This window comes from Pan troglodytes, chromosome 1, assembly GCF_028858775.2.
Source record: "Pan troglodytes isolate AG18354 chromosome 1, NHGRI_mPanTro3-v2.0_pri, whole genome shotgun sequence".
Taxonomy (NCBI): Eukaryota; Metazoa; Chordata; class Mammalia; order Primates; family Hominidae; genus Pan; species Pan troglodytes.
Genome location: NC_072398.2, coordinates 20751544 through 20768849, shown reverse-complemented (window position 1 = coordinate 20768849; position 17306 = coordinate 20751544). Strand labels below are relative to the sequence as shown.

At 67.0% G+C, this 17306-nt stretch overlaps 8 non-coding genes across 8 annotated transcripts; all 8 read right to left on the bottom strand.

Moving 5' to 3' along the window:
- Positions 1–121: 121 nt before the first annotated feature.
- Positions 122–240, bottom strand: LOC129138437 (5S ribosomal RNA). The gene has a single exon (XR_008541677.1). It is a non-coding gene; the product is annotated as a 5S ribosomal RNA (ribosomal RNA).
- A 2126-nt stretch (positions 241–2366) lies between these two features.
- On the bottom strand, positions 2367–2485 carry LOC129138447 (5S ribosomal RNA). The gene has a single exon (XR_008541699.1). It is a non-coding gene; the product is annotated as a 5S ribosomal RNA (ribosomal RNA).
- A 2128-nt stretch (positions 2486–4613) lies between these two features.
- On the bottom strand, positions 4614–4732 carry LOC129138452 (5S ribosomal RNA). The gene has a single exon (XR_008541706.1). It is a non-coding gene; the product is annotated as a 5S ribosomal RNA (ribosomal RNA).
- Positions 4733–6878: 2146 nt separating this feature from the next.
- Positions 6879–6997, bottom strand: LOC129138462 (5S ribosomal RNA). The gene has a single exon (XR_008541715.1). It is a non-coding gene; the product is annotated as a 5S ribosomal RNA (ribosomal RNA).
- A 2142-nt stretch (positions 6998–9139) lies between these two features.
- On the bottom strand, positions 9140–9258 carry LOC129138467 (5S ribosomal RNA). The gene has a single exon (XR_008541720.1). It is a non-coding gene; the product is annotated as a 5S ribosomal RNA (ribosomal RNA).
- A 2112-nt stretch (positions 9259–11370) lies between these two features.
- Positions 11371–11489, bottom strand: LOC129138473 (5S ribosomal RNA). The gene has a single exon (XR_008541729.1). It is a non-coding gene; the product is annotated as a 5S ribosomal RNA (ribosomal RNA).
- Positions 11490–13635: 2146 nt separating this feature from the next.
- LOC129138477 (5S ribosomal RNA) lies at positions 13636–13754 on the bottom strand. The gene has a single exon (XR_008541765.1). It is a non-coding gene; the product is annotated as a 5S ribosomal RNA (ribosomal RNA).
- A 2112-nt stretch (positions 13755–15866) lies between these two features.
- Positions 15867–15985, bottom strand: LOC129138482 (5S ribosomal RNA). The gene has a single exon (XR_008541771.1). It is a non-coding gene; the product is annotated as a 5S ribosomal RNA (ribosomal RNA).
- Between the last annotated feature and the right edge of the window lie 1321 nt (positions 15986–17306).

The following is a 17306-nucleotide window of genomic DNA, read 5'->3' as shown; positions in this document are numbered from 1 at the left end:
CGTGAGCCCGGGAGGCGGAGCTTGCAGTGAGCCGAGATGGCGCCACTGCACTCCAGCCTGGGCGACAGAGCGAGACTCCGTCTGGAAGAAAAGGAAAGAAAAAGCAAGAAGCCAAAGAAAAAGCCTACAGCACCCGGTATTCCCAGGCGGTCTCCCATCCAAGTACTAACCAGGCCCGACCCTGCTTAGCTTCCGAGATCAGACGAGATCGGGCGCGTTCAGGGTGGTATGGCCGTAGACGCCGAAGGAGGCGCCTGGCTGCCCCAAGAGCCCGGCCCGGCCCGGCCGTGCCCGCCGGATTGCGGCCGTCACCGCCAGCCCGGGGCCGCGGGGCTCGGATCGGGGACCCCCGAGCCGCTGGCCCGCGGCCTTCCCCCGGCTCCCGTGCTCCCGAGCTTCCACCACATCGGGCCCGCTCGGAGCAGGGAGTGCTCCGAGGCGTCAGGGCCCAGGGCCCACGATCCTGGGACGCCCTCCGGTCCTCCGCCCTGTCGCGGAGGCAGCGTTCTGGATCCCTCGCCGCACAGGGGCTCCTGCGAGGCCCCCTCTTGCCCCACCCACCCAGAGCCGTCAGGGCTGGCCCAAGGCGAACAGCCGGCCCAGCCGCGCGGGGCCTTTCTCTCACAACGCCCCCACCACGGTCGCTTGTCCCGACCAAGACCCGGCCGGGGGGCAAGAGGGCGTGGGGTGTAGCCGGTCGGGGGGTGGCCCTGTTTTGCCCCGCGCTGGCACTAGAGGCGGCGGCCTGATCTCGGGTGAGAGGGCCTGAGAGAAACCCAGACACACCCCACCACCACCAGGAGCAAATCCACTCCCCCACACAGAGACAACACGCGGGCGCGCTCGCGCGGACACACACACACACACACACACACAGACACACAGAGACACACACAGACACAGACACACATGCACGCACACGCACGCGCACGCACACACACACGCGGCTTGGAGGAGAGCAAGGACGAGATGGATGGAGAGATAGAAACCGAAGGAGGGACAGAGACAGCTATCGAGAGAGACAGGCGAGGGCGAGAGGGAAGGAGACAGACAGAGAGGCTGAGAAAGAGAGAGGGACAGAGAAAGAGAGAGAGAGAGACAGAGAGACAGAGGGAAAATGACAGAAGTAGCGCGAGGTCCAGGGGGAAACCTAGAAGAGAGAGGCGGAGGGAGCTAGAGAGCAAGAGCGATAGAGCCTTAGAGAGGAAGCGCCCGGCTCCGTTAGGCAGCGCCCTCTTGAGCAGGCCGGGGTAGGGTGGAGGGGGCTTGGGCTGCACCAGAACACGGGGGCCAGGCGGTCCGTGCGAGAGGAGCAACGGAGCGCGGAGACGGGCTTTTTCTTGGATGAATTGCTTGCTTTGGAGGTGGGTTTCGTAGGCTCCTGCCTTTCTTGGCACCTCCCTGTGCTCTGGGTGCCTTGCGGCGGGCCCCGAGATTTGCAGAGCGTGCCCGCCCGTTTGGCGGGAGCCGTGGCCCCAGGCGGGCCCGGAGGCCTGGGTCTCTGGCGTGTCCTCGGGACTGGAGTCGTCGACACGAAGTGGGGGGCATTGGGAATCCCGGGTGCACAGGGACTGTTTTCCTGGTGGCTGGCGAAGCAACGTCCTTCCCCCGGGTAAAGCAGCCCATGCGTTCTGGAGCCGAGGTCTTGGCTGGCGTCTGTGGTTCCCGCTGCCCCTGCCCGCCCCTTCCCCCGGTTTGGAAGGGTGCGACGACGGCGCCCGACGGGTGAATTGAATCGCCTGGGCGTTCCGGGAGCGGGAAGGTACCGCGAACGGCAGGGAACCCGCGGCTGCGCCTTTGGGGTCCGGCCCCCTGCCCTCCCAGGCTGGAGCCGGGCTCCTGGCGGGGCGGCGGCGAGGCGGAAGCGGTGGGATGCTGCTGCCCGGCGTGCAGTAGGGGCGGAGCCCCAGGAGGAGGACCCCGGCTGCGGCTGCGGCGGGGGTGTAGGTGGGCGGTAAAGGAGGAGCAGAGTCAGGGGAGGTTGGCGAGCACGGCGACTGTAGGGGCAAGGGAGGCAGCGGGGAAGCCAAAAGAGCCTACAGCAGGCCGGGTGGGCGCGCTGGCTCCCGCCTGTAATCCCAGCACTCTGGGAGGCCGAGGCGGGTGGATCACGAGGTCAGGAGCTCGAGACCATCCCGGCTGACAGGGTGAAACCCCGTCTCTAGGAAAAATAGAAAAAATTAGCCGGGCGTGGTGGCGGGCGCCTGTAGGCCCAGCTACTCGGGAGGCTGAGGCCGGGGAATGGCGTGAGCCCGGGAGGCGGAGCTTGCAGTGAGCCGAGATGGCGCCACTGCACTCCAGCCTGGGCGACAGAGCGAGACTCCGTCTGGAAGAAAAGGAAAGAAAAAGCAAAAAGCCAAAGAAAAAGCCTACAGCACCCGGTATTCCCAGGCGGTCTCCCATCCAAGTACTAACCAGGCCCGACCCTGCTTAGCTTCCGAGATCAGACGAGATCGGGCGCGTTCAGGGTGGTATGGCCGTAGACGCCGAAGGAGGCGCCTGGCTGCCCCAAGAGCCCGGCCCGGCCCGGCCGTGCCCGCCGGATTGCGGCCGTCACCGCCAGCCCGGGGCCGCGGGGCTCGGATCGGGGACCCCCGAGCCGCTGGCCCGCGGCCTTCCCCCGGCTCCCGTGCTCCCGAGCTTCCACCACATCGGGCCCGCTCGGAGCAGGGAGTGCTCCGAGGCGTCAGGGCCCAGGGCCCACGATCCTGGGACGCCCTCCGGTCCTCCGCCCTGGCGCGGAGGCAGCGTTCTGGATCCCTCGCCGCACAGGGGCTCCTGCGAGGCCCCCTCTTGCCCCACCCACCCAGAGCCGTCAGGGCTGGCCCAAGGCGAACAGCCGGCCCAGCCGCGCGGGGCCTTTCTCTCACAACGCCCCCACCACGGTCGCTTGTCCCGACCAAGACCCGGCCGGGGGGCAAGAGGGCGTGGGGTGTAGCCGGTCGGGGGGTGGCCCTGTTTTGCCCCGCGCTGGCACTAGAGGCGGCGGCCTGATCTCGGGTGAGAGGGCCTGAGAGAAACCCAGACACACCCCACCACCACCAGGAGCAAATCCACTCCCCCACACAGAGACAACACGCGGGCGCGCTCGCGCGGACACACACACACACACACACACACACAGACACACAGAGACACACACAGACACAGAAACACACGCACGCACACGCACGCGCACGCACACACACACGCGGCTTGGAGGAGAGCAAGGACGAGATGGATGGAGAGATAGAAACCGAAGGAGGGACAGAGACAGCTATCGAGAGAGACAGGCGAGGGCGAGAGGGAAGGAGACAGACAGAGAGGCTGAGAAAGAGAGAGGGACAGAGAAAGAGAGAGAGAGAGACAGAGAGACAGAGGGAAAATGACAGAAGTAGCGCGAGGTCCAGGGGGAAACCTAGAAGAGAGAGGCGGAGGGAGCTAGAGAGCAAGAGCGATAGAGCCTTAGAGAGGAAGCGCCCGGCTCCGTTAGGCAGCGCCCTCTTGAGCAGGCCGGGGTAGGGTGGAGGGGGCTTGGGCTGCACCAGAACACGGGGGCCAGGCGGTCCGTGCGAGAGGAGCAACGGAGCGCGGAGACGGGCTTTTTCTTGGATGAATTGCTTGCTTTGGAGGTGGGTTTCGTAGGCTCCTGCCTTTCTTGGCACCTCCCTGTGCTCTGGGTGCCTTGCGGCGGGCCCCGAGATTTGCAGAGCGTGCCCGCCCGTTTGGCGGGAGCCGTGGCCCCAGGCGGGCCCGGAGGCCTGGGTCTCTGGCGTGTCCTCGGGACTGGAGTCGTCGACACGAAGTGGGGGGCATTGGGAATCCCGGGTGCACAGGGACTGTTTTCCTGGTGGCTGGCGAAGCAACGTCCTTCCCCCGGGTAAAGCAGCCCATGCGTTCTGGAGCCGAGGTCTTGGCTGGCGTCTGTGGTTCCCGCTGCCCCTGCCCGCCCCTTCCCCCGGTTTGGAAGGGTGCGACGACGGCGCCCGACGGGTGAATTGAATCGCCTGGGCGTTCCGGGAGCGGGAAGGTACCGCGAACGGCAGGGAACCCACGGCTGCGCCTTTGGGGTCCGGCCCCCTGCCCTCCCAGGCTGGAGCCGGGCTCCTGGCGGGGCGGCGGCGAGGCGGAAGCGGTGGGATGCTGCTGCCCGGCGTGCAGTAGGGGCGGAGCCCCAGGAGGAGGACCCCGGCTGCGGCTGCGGCGGGGGTGTAGGTGGGCGGTAAAGGAGGAGCAGAGTCAGGGGAGGTTGGCGAGCATGGCGACTGTAGGGGCAAGGGAGGCAGCGGGGAAGCCAAAAGAGCCTTCAGCAGGCCGGGTGGGCGCGCTGGCTCCCGCCTGTAATCCCAGCACTCTGGGAGGCCGAGGCGGGTGGATCACGAGGTCAGGAGCTCGAGACCATCCCGGCTGACAGGGTGAAACCCCGTCTCTAGGAAAAATAGAAAAAATTAGCCGGGCGTGGTGGCGGGCGCCTGTAGGCCCAGCTACTCGGGAGGCTGAGGCCGGGGAATGGCGTGAGCCCGGGAGGCGGAGCTTGCAGTGAGCCGAGATGGCGCCACTGCACTCCAGCCTGGGCGACAGAGCGAGACTCCGTCTGGAAGAAAAGGAAAGAAAAAGCAAAAAGCCAAAGAAAAAGCCTACAGCACCCGGTATTCCCAGGCGGTCTCCCATCCAAGTACTAACCAGGCCCGACCCTGCTTAGCTTCCGAGATCAGACGAGATCGGGCGCGTTCAGGGTGGTATGGCCGTAGACGCCGAAGGAGGCGCCTGGCTGCCCCAAGAGCCCGGCCCGGCCCGGCCGTGCCCGCCGGATTGCAGCCGTCACCGCCAGCCCGGGGCCGCGGGGCTCGGATCGGGGACCCCCGAGCCGCTGGCCCGCGGCCTTCCCCCGGCTCCCGTGCTCCCGAGCTTCCACCACATCGGGCCCGCTCGGAGCAGGGAGTGCTCCGAGGCGTCAGGGCCCAGGGCCCACGATCCTGGGACGCCCTCCGGTCCTCCGCCCTGTCGCGGAGGCAGCGTTCTGGATCCCTCGCCGCACAGGGGCTCCTGCGAGGCCCCCTCTTGCCCCACCCACCCAGAGCCGTCAGGGCTGGCCCAAGGCGAACAGCCGGCCCAGCCGCGCGGGGCCTTTCTCTCACAACGCCCCCACCACGGTCGCTTGTCCCGACCAAGACCCGGCCGGGGGGCAAGAGGGCGTGGGGTGTAGCCGGTCGGGGGGTGGCCCTGTTTTGCCCCGCGCTGGCAATAGAGGCGGCGGCCTGATCTCGGGTGAGAGGGCCTGAGAGAAACCCAGACACACCCCACCACCACCAGGAGCAAATCCACTCCCCCACACAGAGACAACACGCGGGCGCGCTCGCACGCGCTCGCGCGGACACACACACACACACACACACACACACAGACACACAGAGACACACACAGACACAGACACACACGCACGCACACGCACACGCACGCGCACGCACACACACACGCGGCTTGGAGGAGAGCAAGGACGAGATGGATGGAGAGATAGAAACCGAGGGAGGGAGAGAGACAGCGATCGAGAGAGACAGGCGAGGGCGAGAGGGAAGGAGACAGACAGAGAGGCTGAGAAAGAGAGAGGGACAGAGAAAGAGAGAGAGAGAGACAGAGAGACAGAGGGAAAACGACAGAAGTAGCGCGAGGTCCAGGGGGAAACCTAGAAGAGAGAGGCGGAGGGAGCTAGAGAGCAAGAGCGATAGAGCCTTAGAGAGGAAGCGCCCGGCTCCGTTAGGCAGCGCCCTCTTGAGCAGGCCGGGGTAGGGTGGAGGGGGCTTGGGCTGCGCCAGAACACGGGGGCCAGGCGGTCCGTGCGAGAGGAGCAACGGAGCGCGGAGACGGGCTTTTTCTTGGATGAATTGCTTGCTTTGGAGGTGGGTTTCGTAGGCTCCTGCCTTTCTTGGCACCTCCCTGTGCTCTGGGTGCCTTGCGGCGGGCCCGGAGATTTGCAGAGCGTGCCCGCCCGTTTGGCGGGAGCCGTGGCCCCGGGCGGGCCCGGAGGCCTGGGTCTCTGGCGTGTCCTCGGGACTGGAGTCGTCGACACGAAGTGGGGGGCATTGGGAATCCCGGGTGCACAGGGACTGTTTTCCTGGTGGCTGGCGAAGCAACGTCCTTCCCCCGGGTAAAGCAGCCCATGCGTTCTGGAGCCGAGGTCTTGGCTGGCGTCTGTGGTTCCCGCTGCCCCTGCTCGCCCCTTCCCCCGGTTTGGAAGGGTGCGACGACGGCGCCCGACGGGTGAATTGAATCGCCTGGGCGTTCCGGGAGCGGGAAGGTACCGCGAACGGCAGGGAACCCGCGGCTGCGCCTTTGGGGTCCGGCCCCCTGCCCTCCCAGGCTGGAGCCGGGCTCCTGGCGGGGCGGCGGCGAGGCGGAAGCGGTGGGATGCTGCTGCCCGGCGTGCAGTAGGGGCGGAGCCCCAGGAGGAGGACCCCGGCTGCGGCTGCGGCGGGGGTGTAGGTGGGCGGTAAAGGAGGAGCAGAGTCAGGGGAGGTTGGCGAGCATGGCGACTGTAGGGGGAAGGGAGGCAGCGGGGAAGCCAAAAGAGCCTACAGCAGGCCGGGCGGGCGCGCTGGCTCCCGCCTGTAATCCCAGCACTCTGGGAGGCCGAGGCGGGTGGATCACGAGGTCAGGAGCTCGAGACCATCCCGGCTGACAGGGTGAAACCCCGTCTCTAGGAAAAATAGAAAAAATTAGCCGGGCGTGGTGGCGGGCGCCTGTAGGCCCAGCTACTCGGGAGGCTGAGGCCGGGGAATGGCGTGAGCCCGGGAGGCGGAGCTTGCAGTGAGCCGAGATGTCGCCACTGCACTCCAGCCTGGGCGACAGAGCGAGACTCCGTCTGGAAGAAAAGGAAAGAAAAAGCAAAAAGCCAAAGAAAAAGCCTACAGCACCCGGTATTCCCAGGCGGTCTCCCATCCAAGTACTAACCAGGCCCGACCCTGCTTAGCTTCCGAGATCAGACGAGATCGGGCGCGTTCAGGGTGGTATGGCCGTAGACGCCGAAGGAGGCGCCTGGCTGCCCCAAGAGCCCGGCCCGGCCCGGCCGTGCCCGCCGGATTGCAGCCGTCACCGCCAGCCCGGGGCCGCGGGGCTCGGATCGGGGACCCCCGAGCCGCTGGCCCGCGGCCTTCCCCCGGCTCCCGTGCTCCCGAGCTTCCACCACATCGGGCCCGCTCGGAGCAGGGAGTGCTCCGAGGCGTCAGGGCCCAGGGCCCACGATCCTGGGACGCCCTCCGGTCCTCCGCCCTGTCGCGGAGGCAGCGTTCTGGATCCCTCGCCGCACAGGGGCTCCTGCGAGGCCCCCTCTTGCCCCACCCACCCAGAGCCGTCAGGGCTGGCCCAAGGCGAACAGCCGGCCCAGCCGCGCGGGGCCTTTCTCTCACAACGCCCCCACCACGGTCGCTTGTCCCGACCAAGACCCGGCCGGGGGGCAAGAGGGCGTGGGGTGTAGCCGGTCGGGGGGTGGCCCTGTTTTGCCCCGCGCTGGCAATAGAGGCGGCGGCCTGATCTCGGGTGAGAGGGCCTGAGAGAAACCCAGACACACCCCACCACCACCAGGAGCAAATCCACTCCCCCACACAGAGACAACACGCGGGCGCGCTCGCACGCGCTCGCGCGGACACACACACACACACACACACACAGACACACAGAGACACACACAGACACAGACACACACGCACGCACACGCACACGCACGCGCACGCACACACACACGCGGCTTGGAGGAGAGCAAGGACGAGATGGATGGAGAGATAGAAACCGAGGGAGGGAGAGAGACAGCGATCGAGAGAGACAGGCGAGGGCGAGAGGGAAGGAGACAGACAGAGAGGCTGAGAAAGAGAGAGGGACAGAGAAAGAGAGAGAGAGAGACAGAGAGACAGAGGGAAAACGACAGAAGTAGCGCGAGGTCCAGGGGGAAACCTAGAAGAGAGAGGCGGAGGGAGCTAGAGAGCAAGAGCGATAGAGCCTTAGAGAGGAAGCGCCCGGCTCCGTTAGGCAGCGCCCTCTTGAGCAGGCCGGGGTAGGGTGGAGGGGGCTTGGGCTGCGCCAGAACACGGGGGCCAGGCGGTCCGTGCGAGAGGAGCAACGGAGCGCGGAGACGGGCTTTTTCTTGGATGAATTGCTTGCTTTGGAGGTGGGTTTCGTAGGCTCCTGCCTTTCTTGGCACCTCCCTGTGCTCTGGGTGCCTTGCGGCGGGCCCGGAGATTTGCAGAGCGTGCCCGCCCGTTTGGCGGGAGCCGTGGCCCCGGGCGGGCCCGGAGGCCTGGGTCTCTGGCGTGTCCTCGGGACTGGAGTCGTCGACACGAAGTGGGGGGCATTGGGAATCCCGGGTGCACAGGGACTGTTTTCCTGGTGGCTGGCGAAGCAACGTCCTTCCCCCGGGTAAAGCAGCCCATGCGTTCTGGAGCCGAGGTCTTGGCTGGCGTCTGTGGTTCCCGCTGCCCCTGCCCGCCCCTTCCCCCGGTTTGGAAGGGTGCGACGACGGCGCCCGACGGGTGAATTGAATCGCCTGGGCGTTCCGGGAGCGGGAAGGTACCGCGAACGGCAGGGAACCCGCGGCTGCGCCTTTGGGGTCCGGCCCCCTGCCCTCCCAGGCTGGAGCCGGGCTCCTGGCGGGGCGGCGGCGAGGCGGAAGCGGTGGGATGCTGCTGCCCGGCGTGCAGTAGGGGCGGAGCCCCAGGAGGAGGACCCCGGCTGCGGCTGCGGCGGGGGTGTAGGTGGGCGGTAAAGGAGGAGCAGAGTCAGGGGAGGTTGGCGAGCATGGCGACTGTAGGGGGAAGGGAGGCAGCGGGGAAGCCAAAAGAGCCTACAGCAGGCCGGGCGGGCGCGCTGGCTCCCGCCTGTAATCCCAGCACTCTGGGAGGCCGAGGCGGGTGGATCACGAGGTCAGGAGCTCGAGACCATCCCGGCTGACAGGGTGAAACCCCGTCTCTAGGAAAAATAGAAAAAATTAGCCGGGCGTGGTGGCGGGCGCCTGTAGGCCCAGCTACTCGGGAGGCTGAGGCCGGGGAATGGCGTGAGCCCGGGAGGCGGAGCTTGCAGTGAGCCGAGATGGCGCCACTGCACTCCAGCCTGGGCGACAGAGCGAGACTCCGTCTGGAAGAAAAGGAAAGAAAAAGCAAAAAGCCAAAGAAAAAGCCTACAGCACCCGGTATTCCCAGGCGGTCTCCCATCCAAGTACTAACCAGGCCCGACCCTGCTTAGCTTCCGAGATCAGACGAGATCGGGCGCGTTCAGGGTGGTATGGCCGTAGACGCCGAAGGAGGCGCCTGGCTGCCCCAAGAGCCCGGCCCGGCCCGGCCGTGCCCGCCGGATTGCAGCCGTCACCGCCAGCCCGGGGCCGCGGGGCTCGGATCGGGGACCCCCGAGCCGCTGGCCCGCGGCCTTCCCCCGGCTCCCGTGCTCCCGAGCTTCCACCACATCGGGCCCGCTCGGAGCAGGGAGTGCTCCGAGGCGTCAGGGCCCAGGGCCCACGATCCTGGGACGCCCTCCGGTCCTCCGCCCTGTCGCGGAGGCAGCGTTCTGGATCCCTCGCCGCACAGGGGCTCCTGCGAGGACCCCTCTTGCCCCACCCACCCAGAGCCGTCAGGGCTGGCCCAAGGCGAACAGCCGGCCCAGCCGCGCGGGGCCTTTCTCTCACAACGCCCCCACCACGGTCGCTTGTCCCGACCAAGACCCGGCCGGGGGGCAAGAGGGCGTGGGGTGTAGCCGGTCGGGGGGTGGCCCTGTTTTGCCCCGCGCTGGCACTAGAGGCGGCGGCCTGATCTCGGGTGAGAGGGCCTGAGAGAAACCCAGACACACCCCACCACCACCAGGAGGAAATCCACTCCCCCACACAGAGACAACACGCGGGCGCGCTCGCGCGGACACACACACACACACACACACAGACACACAGAGACACACACAGACACAGACACACACGCACGCACACACACACGCGGCTTGGAGGAGAGCAAGGACGAGATGGATGGAGAGATAGAAACCGAAGGAGGGACAGAGACAGCTATCGAGAGAGACAGGCGAGGGCGAGAGGGAAGGAGACAGACAGAGAGGCTGAGAAAGAGAGAGGGACAGAGAAAGAGAGAGAGAGAGACAGAGAGACAGAGGGAAAATGACAGAAGTAGCGCGAGGTCCAGGGGGAAACCTAGAAGAGAGAGGCGGAGGGAGCTAGAGAGCAAGAGCGATAGAGCCTTAGAGAGGAAGCGCCCGGCTCCGTTAGGCAGCGCCCTCTTGAGCAGGCCGGGGTAGGGTGGAGGGGGCTTGGGCTGCGCCAGAACACGGGGGCCAGGCGGTCCGTGCGAGAGGAGCAACGGAGCGTGGAGACGGGCTTTTTCTTGGATGAATTGCTTGCTTTGGAGGTGGGTTTCGTAGGCTCCTGCCTTTCTTGGCACCTCCCTGTGCTCTGGGTGCCTTGCGGCGGGCCCCGAGATTTGCAGAGCGTGCCCGCCCGTTTGGCGGGAGCCGTGGCCCCGGGCGGGCCCGGAGGCCTGGGTCTCTGGCGTGTCCTCGGGACTGGAGTCGTCGACACGAAGTGGGGGGCATTGGGAATCCCGGGTGCACAGGGACTGTTTTCCTGGTGGCTGGCGAAGCAACGTCCTTCCCCCGGGTAAAGCAGCCCATGCGTTCTGGAGCCGAGGTCTTGGCTGGCGTCTGTGGTTCCCGCTGCCCCTGCCCGCCCCTTCCCCCGGTTTGGAAGGGTGCGACGACGGCGCCCGACGGGTGAATTGAATCGCCTGGGCGTTCCGGGAGCGGGAAGGTACCGCGAACGGCAGGGAACCCGCGGCTGCGCCTTTGGGGTCCGGCCCCCTGCCCTCCCGGGAAGGCTGGAGCCGGGCTCCTGGCGGGGCGGCGGCGAGGCGGAAGCGTTGGGATGCTGCTGCCCGGCGTGCAGTAGGGGCGGAGCCCCAGGAGGAGGACCCCGGCTGCGGCTGCGGCGGGGGTGTAGGTGGGCGGTAAAGGAGGAGCAGAGTCAGGGGAGGTTGGCGAGCATGGCGACTGTAGGGGCAAGGGAGGCAGCGGGGAAGCCAAAAGAGCCTACAGCAGGCCGGGTGGGCGCGCTGGCTCCCGCCTGTAATCCCAGCACTCTGGGAGGCCGAGGCGGGTGGATCACGAGGTCAGGAGCTCGAGACCATCCCGGCTGACAGGGTGAAACCCCGTCTCTAGGAAAAATAGAAAAAATTAGCCGGGCGTGGTGGCGGGCGCCTGTAGGCCCAGCTACTCGGGAGGCTGAGGCCGGGGAATGGCGTGAGCCCGGGAGGCGGAGCTTGCAGTGAGCCGAGATGGCGCCACTGCACTCCAGCCTGGGCGACAGAGCGAGACTCCGTCTGGAAGAAAAGGAAAGAAAAAGCAAAAAGCCAAAGAAAAAGCCTACAGCACCCGGTATTCCCAGGCGGTCTCCCATCCAAGTACTAACCAGGCCCGACCCTGCTTAGCTTCCGAGATCAGACGAGATCGGGCGCGTTCAGGGTGGTATGGCCGTAGACGCCGAAGGAGGCGCCTGGCTGCCCCAAGAGCCCGGCCCGGCCCGGCCGTGCCCGCCGGATTGCAGCCGTCACCGCCAGCCCGGGGCCGCGGGGCTCGGATCGGGGACCCCCGAGCCGCTGGCCCGCGGCCTTCCCCCGGCTCCCGTGCTCCCGAGCTTCCACCACATCGGGCCCGCTCGGAGCAGGGAGTGCTCCGAGGCGTCAGGGCCCAGGGCCCACGATCCTGGGACGCCCTCCGGTCCTCCGCCCTGTCGCGGAGGCAGCGTTCTGGATCCCTCGCCGCACAGGGGCTCCTGCGAGGCCCCCTCTTGCCCCACCCACCCAGAGCCGTCAGGGCTGGCCCAAGGCGAACAGCCGGCCCAGCCGCGCGGGGCCTTTCTCTCACAACGCCCCCACCACGGTCGCTTGTCCCGACCAAGAACCGGCCGGGGGGCAAGAGGGCGTGGGGTGTAGCCGGTCGGGGGGTGGCCCTGTTTTGCCCCGCGCTGGCAATAGAGGCGGCGGCCTGATCTCGGGTGAGAGGGCCTGAGAGAAACCCAGACACACCCCACCACCACCAGGAGCAAATCCACTCCCCCACACAGAGACAACACGCGGGCGCGCTCGCACGCGCTCGCGCGGACACACACACACACACACACACACACACAGACACACAGAGACACACACAGACACAGACACACACGCACGCACACGCACACGCACGCGCACGCACACACACACGCGGCTTGGAGGAGAGCAAGGACGAGATGGATGGAGAGATAGAAACCGAGGGAGGGAGAGAGACAGCGATCGAGAGAGACAGGCGAGGGCGAGAGGGAAGGAGACAGACAGAGAGGCTGAGAAAGAGAGAGGGACAGAGAAAGAGAGAGAGAGAGACAGAGAGACAGAGGGAAAACGACAGAAGTAGCGCGAGGTCCAGGGGGAAACCTAGAAGAGAGAGGCGGAGGGAGCTAGAGAGCAAGAGCGATAGAGCCTTAGAGAGGAAGCGCCCGGCTCCGTTAGGCAGCGCCCTCTTGAGCAGGCCGGGGTAGGGTGGAGGGGGCTTGGGCTGCGCCAGAACACGGGGGCCAGGCGGTCCGTGCGAGAGGAGCAACGGAGCGCGGAGACGGGCTTTTTCTTGGATGAATTGCTTGCTTTGGAGGTGGGTTTCGTAGGCTCCTGCCTTTCTTGGCACCTCCCTGTGCTCTGGGTGCCTTGCGGCGGGCCCGGAGATTTGCAGAGCGTGCCCGCCCGTTTGGCGGGAGCCGTGGCCCCGGGCGGGCCCGGAGGCCTGGGTCTCTGGCGTGTCCTCGGGACTGGAGTCGTCGACACGAAGTGGGGGGCATTGGGAATCCCGGGTGCACAGGGACTGTTTTCCTGGTGGCTGGCGAAGCAACGTCCTTCCCCCGGGTAAAGCAGCCCATGCGTTCTGGAGCCGAGGTCTTGGCTGGCGTCTGTGGTTCCCGCTGCCCCTGCTCGCCCCTTCCCCCGGTTTGGAAGGGTGCGACGACGGCGCCCGACGGGTGAATTGAATCGCCTGGGCGTTCCGGGAGCGGGAAGGTACCGCGAACGGCAGGGAACCCGCGGCTGCGCCTTTGGGGTCCGGCCCCCTGCCCTCCCAGGCTGGAGCCGGGCTCCTGGCGGGGCGGCGGCGAGGCGGAAGCGGTGGGATGCTGCTGCCCGGCGTGCAGTAGGGGCGGAGCCCCAGGAGGAGGACCCCGGCTGCGGCTGCGGCGGGGGTGTAGGTGGGCGGTAAAGGAGGAGCAGAGTCAGGGGAGGTTGGCGAGCATGGCGACTGTAGGGGGAAGGGAGGCAGCGGGGAAGCCAAAAGAGCCTACAGCAGGCCGGGCGGGCGCGCTGGCTCCCGCCTGTAATCCCAGCACTCTGGGAGGCCGAGGCGGGTGGATCACGAGGTCAGGAGCTCGAGACCATCCCGGCTGACAGGGTGAAACCCCGTCTCTAGGAAAAATAGAAAAAATTAGCCGGGCGTGGTGGCGGGCGCCTGTAGGCCCAGCTACTCGGGAGGCTGAGGCCGGGGAATGGCGTGAGCCCGGGAGGCGGAGCTTGCAGTGAGCCGAGATGGCGCCACTGCACTCCAGCCTGGGCGACAGAGCGAGACTCCGTCTGGAAGAAAAGGAAAGAAAAAGCAAAAAGCCAAAGAAAAAGCCTACAGCACCCGGTATTCCCAGGCGGTCTCCCATCCAAGTACTAACCAGGCCCGACCCTGCTTAGCTTCCGAGATCAGACGAGATCGGGCGCGTTCAGGGTGGTATGGCCGTAGACGCCGAAGGAGGCGCCTGGCTGCCCCAAGAGCCCGGCCCGGCCCGGCCGTGCCCGCCGGATTGCAGCCGTCACCGCCAGCCCGGGGCCGCGGGGCTCGGATCGGGGACCCCCGAGCCGCTGGCCCGCGGCCTTCCCCCGGCTCCCGTGCTCCCGAGCTTCCACCACATCGGGCCCGCTCGGAGCAGGGAGTGCTCCGAGGCGTCAGGGCCCAGGGCCCACGATCCTGGGACGCCCTCCGGTCCTCCGCCCTGTCGCGGAGGCAGCGTTCTGGATCCCTCGCCGCACAGGGGCTCCTGCGAGGCCCCCTCTTGCCCCACCCACCCAGAGCCGTCAGGGCTGGCCCAAGGCGAACAGCCGGCCCAGCCGCGCGGGGCCTTTCTCTCACAACGCCCCCACCACGGTCGCTTGTCCCGACCAAGACCCGGCCGGGGGGCAAGAGGGCGTGGGGTGTAGCCGGTCGGGGGGTGGCCCTGTTTTGCCCCGCGCTGGCACTAGAGGCGGCGGCCTGATCTCGGGTGAGAGGGCCTGAGAGAAACCCAGACACACCCCACCACCACCAGGAGCAAATCCACTCCCCCACACAGAGACAACACGCGGGCGCGCTCGCGCGGACACACACACACACACACACACAGACACACAGAGACACACACAGACACAGACACACACGCACGCACACACACACGCGGCTTGGAGGAGAGCAAGGACGAGATGGATGGAGAGATAGAAACCGAAGGAGGGACAGAGACAGCTATCGAGAGAGACAGGCGAGGGCGAGAGGGAAGGAGACAGACAGAGAGGCTGAGAAAGAGAGAGGGACAGAGAAAGAGAGAGAGAGAGACAGAGAGACAGAGGGAAAATGACAGAAGTAGCGCGAGGTCCAGGGGGAAACCTAGAAGAGAGAGGCGGAGGGAGCTAGAGAGCAAGAGCGATAGAGCCTTAGAGAGGAAGCGCCCGGCTCCGTTAGGCAGCGCCCTCTTGAGCAGGCCGGGGTAGGGTGGAGGGGGCTTGGGCTGCGCCAGAACACGGGGGCCAGGCGGTCCGTGCGAGAGGAGCAACGGAGCGTGGAGACGGGCTTTTTCTTGGATGAATTGCTTGCTTTGGAGGTGGGTTTCGTAGGCTCCTGCCTTTCTTGGCACCTCCCTGTGCTCTGGGTGCCTTGCGGCGGGCCCCGAGATTTGCAGAGCGTGCCCGCCCGTTTGGCGGGAGCCGTGGCCCCGGGCGGGCCCGGAGGCCTGGGTCTCTGGCGTGTCCTCGGGACTGGAGTCGTCGACACGAAGTGGGGGGCATTGGGAATCCCGGGTGCACAGGGACTGTTTTCCTGGTGGCTGGCGAAGCAACGTCCTTCCCCCGGGTAAAGCAGCCCATGCGTTCTGGAGCCGAGGTCTTGGCTGGCGTCTGTGGTTCCCGCTGCCCCTGCCCGCCCCTTCCCCCGGTTTGGAAGGGTGCGACGACGGCGCCCGACGGGTGAATTGAATCGCCTGGGCGTTCCGGGAGCGGGAAGGTACCGCGAACGGCAGGGAACCCGCGGCTGCGCCTTTGGGGTCCGGCCCCCTGCCCTCCCGGGAAGGCTGGAGCCGGGCTCCTGGCGGGGCGGCGGCGAGGCGGAAGCGGTGGGATGCTGCTGCCCGGCGTGCAGTAGGGGCGGAGCCCCAGGAGGAGGACCCCGGCTGCGGCTGCGGCGGGGGTGTAGGTGGGCGGTAAAGGAGGAGCAGAGTCAGGGGAGGTTGGCGAGCATGGCGACTGTAGGGGCAAGGGAGGCAGCGGGGAAGCCAAAAGAGCCTACAGCAGGCCGGGTGGGCGCGCTGGCTCCCGCCTGTAATCCCAGCACTCTGGGAGGCCGAGGCGGGTGGATCACGAGGTCAGGAGCTCGAGACCATCCCGGCTGACAGGGTGAAACCCCGTCTCTAGGAAAAATAGAAAAAATTAGCCGGGCGTGGTGGCGGGCGCCTGTAGGCCCAGCTACTCGGGAGGCTGAGGCCGGGGAATGGCGTGAGCCCGGGAGGCGGAGCTTGCAGTGAGCCGAGATGGCGCCACTGCACTCCAGCCTGGGCGACAGAGCGAGACTCCGTCTGGAAGAAAAGGAAAGAAAAAGCAAAAAGCCAAAGAAAAAGCCTACAGCACCCGGTATTCCCAGGCGGTCTCCCATCCAAGTACTAACCAGGCCCGACCCTGCTTAGCTTCCGAGATCAGACGAGATCGGGCGCGTTCAGGGTGGTATGGCCGTAGACGCCGAAGGAGGCGCCTGGCTGCCCCAAGAGCCCGGCCCGGCCCGGCCGTGCCCGCCGGATTGCAGCCGTCACCGCCAGCCCGGGGCCGCGGGGCTCGGATCGGGGACCCCCGAGCCGCTGGCCCGCGGCCTTCCCCCGGCTCCCGTGCTCCCGAGCTTCCACCACATCGGGCCCGCTCGGAGCAGGGAGTGCTCCGAGGCGTCAGGGCCCAGGGCCCACGATCCTGGGACGCCCTCCGGTCCTCCGCCCTGTCGCGGAGGCAGCGTTCTGGATCCCTCGCCGCACAGGGGCTCCTGCGAGGCCCCCTCTTGCCCCACCCACCCAGAGCCGTCAGGGCTGGCCCAAGGCGAACAGCCGGCCCAGCCGCGCGGGGCCTTTCTCTCACAACGCCCCCACCACGGTCGCTTGTCCCGACCAAGACCCGGCCGGGGGGCAAGAGGGCGTGGGGTGTAGCCGGTCGGGGGGTGGCCCTGTTTTGCCCCGTGCTGGCAATAGAGGCGGCGGCCTGATCTCGGGTGAGAGGGCCTGAGAGAAACCCAGACACACCCCACCACCACCAGGAGCAAATCCACTCCCCCACACAGAGACAACACGCGGGCGCGCTCGCACGCGCTCGCGCGGACACACACACACACACACACACACAGACACACAGAGACACACACAGACACAGACACACACGCACGCACACGCACACGCACGCGCACGCACACACACACGCGGCTTGGAGGAGAGCAAGGACGAGATGGATGGAGAGATAGAAACCGAGGGAGGGAGAGAGACAGCGATCGAGAGAGACAGGCGAGGGCGAGAGGGAAGGAGACAGACAGAGAGGCTGAGAAAGAGAGAGGGACAGAGAAAGAGAGAGAGAGAGACAGAGAGACAGAGGGAAAACGACAGAAGTAGCGCGAGGTCCAGGGGGAAACCTAGAAGAGAGAGGCGGAGGGAGCTAGAGAGCAAGAGCGATAGAGCCTTAGAGAGGAAGCGCCCGGCTCCGTTAGGCAGCGCCCTCTTGAGCAGGCCGGGGTAGGGTGGAGGGGGCTTGGGCTGCGCCAGAACACGGGGGCCAGGCGGTCCGTGCGAGAGGAGCAACGGAGCGCGGAGACGGGCTTTTTCTTGGATGAATTGCTTGCTTTGGAGGTGGGTTTCGTAGGCTCCTGCCTTTCTTGGCACCTCCCTGTGCTCTGGGTGCCTTGCGGCGGGCCCGGAGATTTGCAGAGCGTGCCCGCCCGTTTGGCGGGAGCCGTGGCCCCGGGCGGGCCCGGAGGCCTGGGTCTCTGGCGTGTCCTCGGGACTGGAGTCGTCGACACGAAGTGGGGGG